The sequence below is a fragment of the Ranitomeya imitator genome, chromosome 10 (assembly GCF_032444005.1).
Source record: "Ranitomeya imitator isolate aRanImi1 chromosome 10, aRanImi1.pri, whole genome shotgun sequence".
Lineage (NCBI taxonomy): Eukaryota > Metazoa > Chordata > Amphibia > Anura > Dendrobatidae > Ranitomeya > Ranitomeya imitator.
This window is the reverse complement of record NC_091291.1, coordinates 42,854,775-42,870,045: the sequence shown is the minus strand read 5'-3', so window position 1 is coordinate 42,870,045 and position 15,271 is coordinate 42,854,775.

Here is a 15,271-nt window from a genome sequence, read left to right as displayed (position 1 = left end):
AATTGCATTGTGTCCTCTGATGTACAGTGCCTTGCGAAAGTATTTGGCCCCCTGGAACTTTTCAATTTTTGAATTTTCACAAATATTTAAAATAACCAATAAATTTCGTTCAACTTCACAATCGTGTTCCACTTGTTGCTGATTCTTCACCAAAAGTTTACATTTGGTATCTTTATGTTTGAAGCATGATATGTGGGAAAAGGTTGAAAAGTTCAAGGGGGCCGAATACTTTCGCAAGGCACTATATGTGGGTCAACACCTTCTTGTGTCTCTGGGCCTCGTGACAGCTACAGACCTCGCACACACTTGTACGTTCTCTCCTGGAACAAGAGCTGCTTATGTTTCCATATAAAGCAGATGTGAAGCTTGGTGGCAGCAGACTCGGAATTTCATGACAATGTCATATCTAATCTCGGGCAAGGTATCCAATTTGCATGTAAGGTCAATGATGCAGCAAGAAAAAAAAAACATGTTGTGTTTTCCATATTGACAGCAGTGCTGTCTCTATCACACGCCACATTCGATGATGAAATACCCATACTAATTTTCCTTGTGACAATTATCTATGTAAATTAAGCTGGTCTCATTGATAAGACGCTATCCAAAGAATGTTCTTGCAACATTTTTTTTCCTCCAGCAAAAACTAAAGACTTGGCAGGAAAAAACGCTGCATAAAATAAGCGCGCTTTTGTGTGCGCTTTGATGCTTTTTTATCCCATTCAGAAGAGTGAAAATCGCTGAAATAATTGACATGATGCAAATTGCAAATAACGCCCGGCAGCTCAAAAAATGCAAGGACAAAAAAAATAACACATGTGATTGACATGATTGAAATCTCAATCACTTTGTTGGTACGGCAAAACACACCCAAAAAAATAAGGGGAACACTTAAACAACAGAATATAACTCCAAGTAAATCAAACTTCTGTGAAATCAAACTGTCCACTTAGGAAGCAACACTGTTTGACAATCAAATTCACATGCTGTTGTGCAAATGGAATAGACAACAGATGGAAATTCTTGGCAATTATCAAGACACACTCAATAAAGGAGTGGTTCTGTAGGTGGGGACCACAGACCACATCTCAGTACCAATGCTTTCTGGCTGATGTTTTGGTCACTTTTGAATGTTGGTTGTGCTTTCACACTCGTGGTAGTATGAGATGGATACAAGTGGCTCAGGTAGTGCAGCTCATCCAGGATGGTACATCAATGCGAGCTGTGGCAATAAGGTTTGCTGTGTCTGTCACCGTAGTGTCCAGAGGCTGGAGGCGCTACCAGGAGACAGGCCAGTACACCAGGAGGCATGGAGGGGGCCATAGGAGGGCAACAACTCAGCAGCAGGACCGCTACCTCAGTCTTTGTGCAAGGAGGAACAGAAGGAGCACTGCCAGAGCCCTGCAAAATGACCTCCAGCAGGCCACAAATGTGCATGTGACTGCACAAAAGGTTAGAAACTGACTCCATGAGGATGGTCTGAGTGCCCGACGTCCAGAGATGGGGGTTGTGCTCACAGCCCAACACCATGCAGGACGCTTGGCATTTGCCACAGAACACCAGGATTAGCAAATTCGCCACTGGCGACCTGTGCTCTTTACAGATGAAAGCAGGTTCACATTGAGCACATGTGACAGAGTCTGGAGATGCCATGGAGAGCGATCTGCTGCCTGCAACATCCTTCAGCATGACCGGTTTGGCAGTGAGTCAGTAATGGTGTGGGGTGGAGAGTGATGGGGTGCTACACCAGATGACCTGTCACCAGACCTGAACCCAATCGAGATGGTTTGGGGTGAGCTGGACCGCAGAGTGAAGGCAAAAGGGCCAACAAGTGCTAAGCATCTCTGGGAACTCCTTCAAGATTGTTGGAAGATCATTCCCGGTGACTACCTCTTGAAGCTCATCAAGAGAATGCCAAGAGTGTGCAAAGCAGTCACCAAAGCAAAAGGTGGCTACTTTGAAGAACCTAGAATATAAGACATAATTTCAGTTGTTTCACACTTTTTTGTTAAGTATATCATTCCACATGTGTTAATTCATAGTTTTGATGCCTTCAGTGTGAATGTACAATTTTCATAGTCATGAAAATACAGAAAAATCTTTAAATGAGAAGGTGTATCCAAACTTTTCGTCTGTACTGTATATATAATGCCAGTGAGCTATATATATATATAATATATATATATTTATTTATTTATCTCATACTGAGCTAGATAGCAGAAAGGCCAGTAATTCAATTGTCGGCTTTTGCTAAATCATTACCGAACCCGACAGGATAGGAGACATGGTTTACATACACTAAACCATAGCAGAACAGTTAGGTTTTTATATATCCCTCCTTAATCATGTTAGTAGTGTGTGTAAAATTTGGGAGCTGTAGGTGTTAAATTAAAGGGTTAATTAACTGAAAAAACTGGCGTGGGCTCCCACGCAAATTTCTCCACCAGAAAGGGAAAACCAGTGACTGAGGGCAGATATTAATAGCCTGGAGAGGGTCCACGGTTATTGGCCCCCCCCTGGCTAAAAACATCTGCCCCCGGCCACCCCAGAAAAGGCACATCTGGAAGATGCACCTATTCTGGCACTTGGCCTCTCTCTTCCCACTCCCTTGTAGCGGTGGGATATGGGGTAATAAGGGGTTAATGTCACCTTGCTATTGTAAGGTGACATCATTTAAGCCTGGTTAATAATGGAGAGATAACAATAAGACACCTATCCATTATTAATCCAATAGTCTGAAATGGTTAAAAATACATACACATGTTAAGAATAAAGTATTTTAATGAAATAAATAAACACACAGCTTTACCATCTGTATTGTACGCTCAATACAAGTGAAGCCCTCGTTCTTCTGTAAAAAAAAAAATCCAAAATAAAGAAACCACAATATTCCATACCTGTCCGCTGTACAGTCATGTCCCACGCAGTAATCCATATCTGGGGGCATTTACATTTACTACTGGGAGCGCGGTTAATGCGGCCGCTCCCGGCTGTAAACGACTGGGGAATGAATGAAAGGCAGGGAACAGAGCTTCGGTGACTGGCGCCTGGTACTGAAGTGAAGACGGCTCACATCACTCTATGACCTCAGCACCGTGAGAAAAAGTAAATGAACTGCAGTGATGGTCACAGTAATTCAGGGACCCGGCTGGGAACGCAGCCTCGGTGACCCACGATGACATCTCCGCTAGTCACTTATGCTGTGCTCACAGCAGCTCATTCCTGAGTGGTTCTCAGCTTGGATGGTCACATCTTGGCAACATCCAGTTTGAAAACTGTTTATCCTTAGACATGAATTACGGCATGGGACAGAATGAGGGGTAGGTGAGGCATATGCTTGTTTTTTATTTTTAATTTATTACAGGAGACGAGGGATTCAATGGAATGGGTGAGTATAACTGTGTTTACTTTTAAATAAAAAAGGACTTTATTCTGGCTCTGCTTTTTTACAATATGACTATGCAGTTAATAATGGAAAGGTGTCTTATAGACGCCTCTACATTACTAATCCTTGGGCTTGATGTCACCTGACAATACAAATTTGACATCAACCACATAAACATGAACCCTACTTGCCACTGCTGCAGGGCAAGTGGGAAGAGCAGGGCAAAGTGCCAGAATTGGTGCATTTAATAGATGTGTCTTTTCTGGGGAGGCTACGGGCTGTTATTTTTAGGCTGAGTGGGCCTGAGAATACCAGCCCCCAGCTGTTTGCTTTAGCTTGGATGGTTGTCAAAAACTGGGGGGACCCCATGCAGTTTTTTAAATAATTTATTTAAAAAATAAAGCATGGGGACCCTCTATTCTTAATAACCAGCCTAGCTGAAGCTTACAGCTGAGGGTTGCAGCCCGCCACTGTCAGTTTTGCCTGGCTGGTTATCAAAAATACAGGGGAATTTTTTTTTGGGGGGGCCCCATTTTAATAAGAAGGGAAGGCTAAGTATAAAGCTGTGAGCTGATATTTATAGCTTGGGAACCTTTATGAATATCTTTTTTAGAATATAAACATCAGCCCCCAGCCGTCGGCTTTCCCTCAGCTGTTTATGAAAAATTACATGGGAACCCTCTCTATTTTTTTTATAAATTTATTAACAAGTACAGTAAACTAGACACCTCAGGTAACCTTAGTTCACAGCCTTCAGGTGTTCCAGCAGCTGGAGACATCAGCAACCTTAAAGGGAACCTGCCACTCCCATAATCGAAGGTGAGCTAAGCCCACCAGCACCCGGGGCTTATCTACAGCATTCTGTAATGCTGTAGATAAGCCCCTGATGTATCCTGAAAGATGACAAAAAGAGGTTATATTATACTCACCCAGGGGCGGTCCCGGTCCGGTCCCATGGGCATCACGGTCCGGTCCAGCACCTCCCATCTTCTTATGATGATGTCCTCCTCTTGTCTTCACACTGCAGCTTCGGCGCAGGCATACTTTGTCTGACCTGTTGAGGGCAGAGCAAAGTACTGCAGTGCGCAGGCACCACGCCTCTCTGACCTCTCCCTGCGCACTGCAGTACTTTGCTCTGCCCTCAACAGGGCAGACAAATTACACCGGAGCCGCAGCGTGAAGACAAGAAGAGGACGTCTTCCTTTGAAGATGGGAGGCCCCGGACTGGACCGCGATTCCCATCGGAGCAGGACCGCCCGCCCAGGTGAGTATAATATAACCTCTTTTTCTCCTCTTTCAGGACACATCGAGGGCTTATCTACAGCATTACAGAATGCTGTAGATAAGCCCCTGATGCCGGTGGGCTTAGCTCACTGTCGATTTTGGGGGTGACAGGTTCCCTTTAAAATGTCAAAGTTTTATGTGAGGTTTCACATTGCCTGAAGATCCAATGGCAGTAAGCTCTGGTAACCTGTTTGCAATTTGAATGCAAATGGAATTTTTTTTCCCAGTTTCCAGTACACTATGTGGTGGAATGAATGGTGTCACTCAAAAGTACAACTAGTCCGCAAAAAAACAAGCCCATCTATGCTGGTATGTGGCTGGCAAGATAAAAAAAAGTTATTGTTCTTGGAAGATGGAGAGAAAAAACAAAAATGATAAAATGGAAAATGGCCTGGAGGGTGAAGATGTAAAAATCCTTGTAATAGCCATATAATACCAGCACAAATGCCTTCTGCAGGCTTCATTCTTCTGATGTTCATGATGGGTTTACTAACAAACGAATACATCATATCTATAAAATGTCATTAGGATCAGGTTAGCTCCTTAATTCCTATATGTGCAGACAGTTATCAGGCAGGCAGAACTTGCCAGACATTAAGTTTAACATTTCCACTAGTGACCAACCAAGTGACCCAATAACAGCAAAAGACAGTTAGCGTTGTCATAGGGATTTGGAAACGCCAGGATGGTGCTTAATAATTCAAATTTAACTTTTTGTGTAAAATAGATTTTAGCATGAAGTATAAAGGCGATCTTTGTTAAAAATAACATTTTAAGAAGATGATCCTTTGAAAACGTTCCTCTTCCTATGGTTACAAAGAGTTTCTCTCTCTGGAGGATCCATCCTATATGACACAGACAGCCCAATGATGTGAATGTACGTGTGTCTGTCTGTGTCTTTCTGTGTGCCTGGTTGAGCTTAGACTGTATGGGCTCTTGGTAGTGTGTATGTGTGTGTGTGTGTGTGTGTCTGTGTATGTGCGTGCAAGTGCAGCGCCCCAGGGTCCTGGTCATTGCAGTAATGTCATTTTCCTCTAGGGGAGAGTGATATTACGTTTGGAGGCAAAGAAGGACAACTGCATACAGGTATCACAAACATGCAACACATTTCATACTCCAGGCCGCCAGGGGGAGCTCTGCTCCTATTTATTAGGGCACTCGTCACACTTAGGTAAAACTGGTTGCCTGGGGAGGAAGTGAGGGAGTTGCTGGCTGAGCTTCGCTCAGTTAGTTGGTCCCTGACAGGGGTGGGATCCTGTTAGAGGTTGAGACAGAAGGACGCGGAGCCGTGCCTGTCCTACGTGCGGCAGCTTCTAGAGAGCGACATTGAAGGAAAACTGTATTGTAGAGAGGGTGAAGAAGTCGTAGCAAAGGAGTGGATATCAGAGGAGTTCTGCCCTACACAGGCTGCCTCCTTCTGAGGCGCAGGATCCCGGTAGCCGGAACGCCGAGGGAGCAACAGTCCTTTATGCCTTGCTCCAGAGACCGGCAGGCCAGCTAATTTCATGTTACCTGCCCGCCCTATACCCAGGAGGCAAGGTGGCACCCCTTAGAGGCTGGGGCATGATAGAGTCCCTGTAAAACGCCTCAAGCCACCAGTCATACGGGTTTGTCCTAACCATCTGGGGGACAGAGAGAGACATAACATCTGTAACATCTTCAACAGTTGTGAAGACCTTATAAGACGCTTAGCAGTAAGGTACTACAACACCACGGCGCTAGAGGAAGGCTACTGATTTTTACCTGGATAAGGGGACTCTGGATTTGCCTCCAATTGGACTGTGGATGCTGAAGCCTTCAGTAAAAGGTAAAGAGACTGCAACCTTGTGTCCTTGTTCTTCACTGCGCCTCACACCACCCACCGTCTACACACTGGGAAGCCCTGGGGACATACTTCACCTGTGGGAAGGTATACCATCTAGCTGCCATAACATCACCCCAGCGGACCCCTTAAAGCAGCGTTGGTCACCCTGACCAAATACCACAAGTGGCGTCACGAACATAAACTCTATCTCTTTAAAGACCTTTCCTTTTTACACGGACGTCCCAAAGGGCCATGGACCGGGTCAGCCACCATGACATCCCCCGTGAACCGAAGGACACGGTACCGAGTACCCCGCTGCCCTTGGGGGCGCACCATATATATAAATATACATTGAAGAACTGAAATAAATGAACTTTTTGATGATATTCTAATTTAGTGAGAAGCACCTATATATAAGTGCTTCTCACTAAATTAGAATATCATCAAAAAGTGTATGCCTCTCTGACCTTTCCCGGCGCCTGCGCACTACAGTACTTTGCTCTGCCCTCAACAGGGCAAATAAAGTACGCCTGCGCAGGGGCCGTGGCAGGAAGAGAAGAAGAGGACGTCATCGCATGAAGATGGGAGGCGCCGGACCAGCACCGTGACTCCCATCGGACCTGAACCTGGACCGCCCCTGGATGAGTATAATATAACCTATATTTCTTATCTTTCAAGATACATCGGGGGCTTATCTACAGCATTACAGAATGCAGCAGATACGCTGCTGATGCCAGTGGCCTTAGTTTATAGGCCAATTTTGGGGTGACAGTTCCCTTTAAGAGACCCTTTCAATAGGCTCCACAATCATGGGGAAGACTGCTGACTTGACAGATGTCTAGAAGGAATTCACTGACACACTCTACAAGGAAGGTAAGCCACAAAAGGTCATTGCTAAAGAAGCTGGCTGTTCACAGAGTGCTGTATCCAGGCATGTTAGTGGAAAGTTGAGTTGAAGGAAAAAGTGTGGTAGAAAAAGGTGCACAAGCAACCGGGATAACCGCAGCCTTGACGGGATTGTTCAGAAAAGGTCATTCAAAAATTTTGGGGAGATTCACAAGGAGTGGACTGCTGCTGGAGTCATTGCTTCAAGAGCTGCCACACACAGACGTATCCAGGACATGGGCTACAAGTGTCACATTCCTTGTGTCAGCCACTCATGACCAATAGACAGCGCCAGAAGCGTCTTACCTGGGCCAAGGACAAGAAGAACTGGACTGTTGTCAGTGGTCCAAGGTGTTTTCAGATGAAAGTAAATTTTGCATTTCATTTGGAAATCAAGTCCCAGAGTCTGGAGGAAGAGTAGAGAGGCCACAATCCAAACTGTCTGAGGCCACACCTTTTATACGTACATGATGCAAACAGACTAAAACAGAAACCACGCTGCATGCACACTAGTTAATATCCCAGTTCATACCTTTGGTTTTTTCAGTATGTTTGTCCACTAGTTGGGCCCAGTCCATCTCAGCCCCTATCTACATGCAAGTCACTTCACAAACGGTAAGGTTTTTAATATTAGAGTTAGGACTTTCAAAATTACGGTCACCGTGGAGTGGTGGGATGGCTTTCACCTTTTCTTTGATCAAAAAACATGTTAATTAAGTACCTTATATTTTACTGTACTATGCTATTTATTTAATTACTGCAGGGTATTTAATCATTATGTTTCTATCATTCTTTCTGTTTAGTGGCCAAGTGTGAACATGCGCTTACTTGCTGCATGCACACTAGTTTATATCTCAGTTCATATCTTTTAGTTTTTTTTTTCTGACTGCATCATGTGCATATAAAGGTGTGACCTGCCTTTCCTTTGAGCTGGGCATTATATTGATGTGGCTTTGTAGCCATTAGTTGGGCCCAATCCATCTCAGCCCTTATCCACATGCATGTCACTTGACAAATGGTAAGGTTTTTAATATCAGAGTTAGGACTGTCCCAATTACGGTCACCACGAAGAGGTGGGATGGCTTTCACTTATTTTTTTAATGAAAAAAATATGTTAACTAAGTACCGTATATTATTTTCATGCACTATGCTATTTACCTATGAATGCCCCAGTCTACAACATTTTATCACTGCCTATTATGATGCTTTTCATATCAATAAGAAATGCTTGAATCAAGGAAGTTGAATTTATTGACTTGCAATGCATGTAACATAGCAGTACAGGAAACGAGTATGGCAAAGTCGATTTGACATTTCAGAGATATTGAACATGATCCACAAAGAGGTCATCTAAGTTTTTGCTGTGGAATACTATAATTGTTTTTGCTGGTAATGCAATTTGTCTACATAGAAATCAACTTTATAATCCGAAATCACGTAGACTGTAGCGTGCAGACAAACTCCGAGCGGGTACAACATGTAATTGTTAAAGGCTCAAAATCCTTTAGTCCTAGACTGGAGGCCAGTTTACTTTGTCTTGCATGCGATCACATAGCTTTCCCCAACTGTTATGTTCCAAATCTATTACTAGAAAGATCACAATGCACATGCAAAGTCAACAGTTCTAAAAATTACACGAAAGCCTTTCAGATGCTTGGTTGCAACAATGGCAAGACTTATGCGAAAGCAACAGGATTTGGACAGTAACAATAGCTGATTAATGGTTTGTTGAGGAATTTGAGGAAATCTAAAAGTTACGATAAAATAAGGATGACTAAATAGCATGATGAACATGATGAATGTGTTCAGTGAGGGATACAATAGTCTCTGGAATCCTCATTGGTCAACTATGCATCCAAAACAAGGACAAAGTTATTTTTAGTATGGAGTTGCCCAATGAACCAAACTTTTGTCCACTTTGCTATTTGAAAACTGTACCATTGAAATTATATCTATTTGCTTTCTACTGCTATCTTATTCTGTTGTTACTTTTTTATCTGTAGGGTCCTCCTTAAAGCACAAGTTATGTGATTGGAGACATTGGAATCCTCACAGCATGCGCACTACGCACTGTGGGGGTTCTCCGACGCCGGGAGCACCAGATGCTTGTGGGGGTCCTCAGACGCCGGGAGCACCGGATGCTTGTGAGTGTTTTCTGATGCCGGGAGTAGGCTTGAGCAAAACGGATCGTACAAATTCAAAAGTCGCCGACTTTTGGCAAAGTCGGGTTTCATGAAACTCGACCCGATCCTAGTGTGGGATCGGCCATGCGGTCGGCGATCTTGGCGCCAAAGTCGCATTTCGTATGACGCCTTTGGCGCCATTTTTTCAGCCAATGAAGGAGCGTGGGCAGAGTGATGACATAGGTCTTAGGGGCGTGGACGCCTATCGCCATCTTGTCTCTTGTGCGCTGTAGCAATTTGCAATGTGTAACACCAGCTTTTCTGTTCAGGGACGGAGGAGAAAGAGAGAGAGAGAGAGAGGGAGAAAAAAAAAAAATTCCCATTGACTTTGCATTGGGTTTCGTGTTTCGGTCGATCCCCGACTTTTTGCCATAATCGGCCGATTTCACTCAACTCGACTTTTGAGATAGTCGGATTTCGCGAAACCCGACTCGACCCTAAAAAAGTAAAAGTCGCTCAACCCTAGCCGTGTTCTCCGATGCCGGGAGCACCGGATGCTTGTGAGGGTTCTCCGACCCTGGGAGCAGCGGATGCTTGTGAGGGTTTTCCGACCCTGGGAGCAGCGGATGCTTGTGAGGGTTTTCCGACTCTGGGAGCAGCGGATGCTTGTGAGTGTTCTCGGATGCCAGGAGCACCGGATGCTTGTGAGTGTTTTCTGATGCCGGGAGCACCTGATGCTTGTGAGGGTTCTCCGACCCTGGGAGCACCGGATGCTTGTGAGGGATTTCCGACCCTAGGAGCAGCGGATTCTTGTGAGTGTTCTCCGACCCTGGGAGCAGTGGATGCTTGTGAGTGTTCTCTGATGCCAGGAACACTGGATGCTTGTAAGGGTTCTCCGACGCCGGGAGCACCGGATGATTGTGAGTGTTTTCTGATGCCGGGAGCACCTGATGCTTGTGAGGGTTCTCCGACCCTGGGAGCACCGGATGCTTGTGAGGGATTTCCGACCCTGGGAGCAGCGGATTCTTGTGAGTGTTCTCCGACCCTGGGAGCAGTGGATTCTTGTGAGTGTTCTCCGATGTCAAGAGCACCGGATGCTTGTAAGGGTTCTCCAACCCTGGGAGCACCGGATGCTTGTGAGGGTTCTCCGATGCCGGTAGCATCGGATGCAAGACCGCAAGTATGTGATTTGCATTCATTCAATCGCATTCTAACTATAGGTGCACAGTCTCGCTCAATGCAAATGTATAGATCAAGGCTGGACATGTCTAGTCGGAATGTAGCTGTAAGTATGCAGATCAGACACTTGTTGTCACATGACCACCCACTCCAAGCATCGGCACCGAAGAATCACTGCATGTTCTGAGGATTTCCAAGTCTGCAGTCACATACTGGCCAGGCAACCCCTTTAAGCATCATTAATAACATAACTATCCAGGGGCTACAACTCAGAAATGCAGAGGTAGCAGTTGTACAAAACCTTGGTGCATGAAGGAACTTTGCCACATAAGAACAATATGAATGGCATGCGAGAGGTGGACTGCCCAAGTACAGATACTACATTGACGTCCAGAAGCTTCAATTTACTCTGGGTCTTCACTATCCATACAAAAACTCCTATTCTTCATCTAGGAGTAAACCTAGTTGTGTGTTAATCAAAAAATATGGAGTTAAACCGCACCTCATATAGCCCAGGTCCTATAGGACACTATTCATGACTCACATCATAACCAGGGAGTTTATTCTGGAGAAAATCCATACCAAATAGTTGAAATGACAGCGCCTGACATGTCGGTGAAAAAAGATTCACATTTTATTCCGCCTCCTGTGGCAACGTTTCGATCCAACAGATCTTTTTCAAGAACCTGAGAAAGATCTAGTTCTGTGTTAGTCTTACATACCAGTTAGTATTTTACTTTGGCACAGTTGATCCTGAGTTACAACCTAGATTATGTTGTATTATGTTACAGAGGTGTATTCACAATTCTGTGGTCTTCAGTGCTGAATCTTCCATTTTTCCTTTCTGGTTGAATGCCTACACAGTGCCTGTTCTGGTGATTCACATTCTAGGATGTGCATTCTTTGTATGAGGCTCTGTAGGATAATCTAAAGAATAAAAGACTAAAGCCCAACATACACATTAGTCTAATGCTGGCCGTACGTAACGTGTCTGGGACCTCCCAAGTGTCCGCCAAGAAGATGTTGAGTGAGACAAGGATCTTGCCAGTATGTCTTTGACTAGGAAATCAGTGTGTTCTGAATGAAATAAGCCGGTGCCTGATTTTTCAGAGAACACAGGTGTTCTTGTTGGGCAGAGCTTCTTTATGGGTGCCTCTAAGTATGGGGGACTCAGTTGAAGTGGGTGTAAGCTGGATAGTGCTACCGACATCTCATCTCTTGTCACAACAAAGCATCTGGTATGTTGACATGCAAATGGTTGTACCTTTGCTCCCCCAACGACTGCCATTGGGAGAGAATTGGAAGGCCTTCAAAAACATTAAAGGTTTGGCCAAATCCCTCAGGCCATAATACAGACTATTAATCTGAAGATTTTTTTTGTAGCGTCTGTAAGATTCGCATGCATTGCTTTTAAACTAAATGTAGAAAAGGGCAATGGCAAACTGTTGGAAGCACTGGTTAAAATTACTCAGCCTCTTTAGTCTCATTTTTCAACTAGCATTTTATTCCTCTATAAATCCCATGATGCATCAGTACAGAAGTAACTGGGAAGTTGGAGCTAATACCATCTCTGCCTACTGTGGTTTCATTGTGATCATTCTCTCTTCTATAATCCCCTAATTATGCTGATAGATTATATATCTAGTTGTGGGGCTGAACTGTGATCTCCTTCCTTATAACTGTGTGATCTGAGCTGTGCAATCATCATCAGTAACTGTGATAGGCATTTCTGTTTCCCCTATGAATGATATGGTGACCCGCTTCAGAGAACATAAAGGCTTGTAATTCCCAGGAGGTCACATGAGATCGCATTACCCAACTTAAGAAAAAATGTGTGACTTTTTAGAACACCTAAATAAGGTAATACCAGCTAACTATATGATATTCGGGGACTAGTCATAGAATAAAAAAAAAAAACAGGGCGTCTATTTTAACTTTGCATGCAGAGGTATGTATGTGTAAAAGACAAAAGCTTCAACAACTAAAATAAGAGATATTATCTGCACGTTGGTCGAAACACTCGGGAGCAGGTGAGTAGTGTGATGGTCTCTGTATTCTCCATTATTTTATACGGGTTCTTACACTAAAAAAGTGTTGCAGTCAGTTGAATTAATTTAACTCATAATATTATTCCCTGTTAGGGATCTCTATTACCAATTAAAATGAAAATGTTATTTAAAACTAATGATAACATAATTAGTAATCAGTTTAAAAAACAATAACTCTGCTTAAATTTCAACCATCTTCATATTTCTAGTTTTTTTTCTATAATAGCTTCTCTGGTTGCTTCCAGCCATAAATAACGTCACAGTATTATTTATCCGCTGTGACCTTTAACCGTCACATGGTCCTGGTTTAAGTATTGATCCATGTCATCGAAAAAAAGGCAGAAATAAAATTCCTCGCTCGTGTTGGGATGCCTTAGGCGAGGATTAACTTTAATGTGGGTTTAACTGTTCAATCATTGTAATATCTGGTTCAAGAATGAGTTACAAAGAGGCATGGGGCTCAATGCTCAAACTTTTTCACATGCGAGACCTTCAGGGGGATTTTTAGGAACTGCTCGAAGACCCTAGACTAGACTGAGCTTTGACTGACATTTTATGACCAAAGGAAATGGTCCTTGTGGTTTTACTAAACCAACCCAATGAATGTAAGGTTTGATTCAGAAGAAACCTAAGAGGTCCAGGTCTTGGTGCTATAATATGGACTAAGGGAACAGAATAAGCAATAAACAGAAAACTATTATTAAGGTGCGCCAAATATGTTTAGGCTTTTTGGGCTATCCTCCTTTGGCTATGGTCTGCTTTCCTTGGAGAGCTAAATGTGCATGATCCGATCTATGAAAATGATATGTGTTACAGAACCCCCAACACCAAGAATATGTTATGCAGTATATATTATGTATAATAGGTTCCATGTGAAATGCATCAGTCCACAGGCTGCGCCCCTGGGCAGAGAGGACACGATATCCCCCTTCTGTCCTCCCCCACCTTTGTAATTCCCACAGTAAATACCAGCAGGCTCCGGCCCCCTGCGGCTATTCTAATGTATGTCTGGCCTGCTTTTTCTATTTGCCTGCCCGGTGTATCTGTGTTACATATTCTGTGTGCTGAAAATAAAGTGTGTTCTTTTAGACTGGAAATAAGTGGAGTAGCAGTCAGCTTTTATATGCTCTCACGTAATCAAGGAATTCTAGCCAGCGTCCTTCATTCAGAATCCAGCAAAAGCAGCGTGGACCTCCTGAAACATGGGGGTACTGAAAGAGGTACCCCAGCTTGGTAGACCCCGTTACAATATGAATCCCAACAAACGCCAGTGCAAATCTTTTTAGATAATTGCTTTTGTCCTTCTTTCCTTTAACGATCACTGAGGGTCTCATCTCCGGGAACTCTACTTTTCTATGACATGGATCAATACTAAAAACAGGACCATGTGACGGTTAAAGGTCACAGCGGATAAATAATACTTTGACGTTAGCTTCTCTCTATAGATAAGTATAGTGTTTTTAGTAACAGTATGCCAGCCCCAGTTACAGGGGAAATCAGCAATATAAAATGTATTTAAATATTGAAATATCTCCCTAACAATCAAAGCGCGCAATATTTTAAATGAATAAAATACATTACAAAAAAAAAAAAAAAATCAGGAAAAAATAATTAATAAATCAGCAACAAAAACAATCCAAATTTCTATTTAATAGTACCACTCCATCGGAAAAACAAACATATGCCCAATATATAAAAATAATGTCTATGTAAGGGGAACACTAAATAAAATGTTTTTTGAATGCTTCCTTGTGGTGGTAATAAATTTTCGTTTTAGAAACATCAAAAATAGACACTTATTTATTTTTTTCTTTTTCTTTTCATATGATATCTGCAAAAAAAAAAAAATATACAAATTATGTGGTATCATGAAAAAAAAAAATAGTTAACAATTGTACCCGAAAAAGATCAGGAGCTAGTTAAAGGTGTTATCTGGAAGTTTTTGTTTTTTTTGCTATGTGCCTAATTAATAACTACCTGCTTGTTGTGCCTGGCACCGATCTCTGTCAGCAAAGAGCAGTCGTAGAGAGCTCCTACCGGTGATACAAAGGTTCTGACGTCACATCGACAGAGCAGAGATTTCTCATACTGACTGACAGCCAGCTTGGCAGGCACGCCCTATTACCAGTGCAGCTAGGGAGAGGGAAAGCTGCTCTGATGATGTGGAGCAGCTGAATCACTGGCAGAAGCAGGCAGTGACCCCTCTAAACCGGTGACAGGTACAACAGGCAGGTAGAAAGGTTAGGTTAGCAATTACCTACCTGTAAATTTTTAGGCACATAGAAAAAAAAAAATACCTAGATAACATCTTTGACATGTAAGCTAACCTTTAAGTTACTTAAAGGGGTATTCACATTTCCAAGATCCTATCCCGATATGTAGTAGGTGTAATAACAATATTATTATTAGCGAATACCTCCAATTAGAAATGTAGTATAATTCTCCTGATTCGCTATGTCACTTACCCCATGTCCAGGGCATTACAGTTAGTTGTTTGTGGTCTAAGAAATCTATGTAATAATGTAGGCAGTGCGAAATCTGATGGGAGATCCTGTTTACATTGATT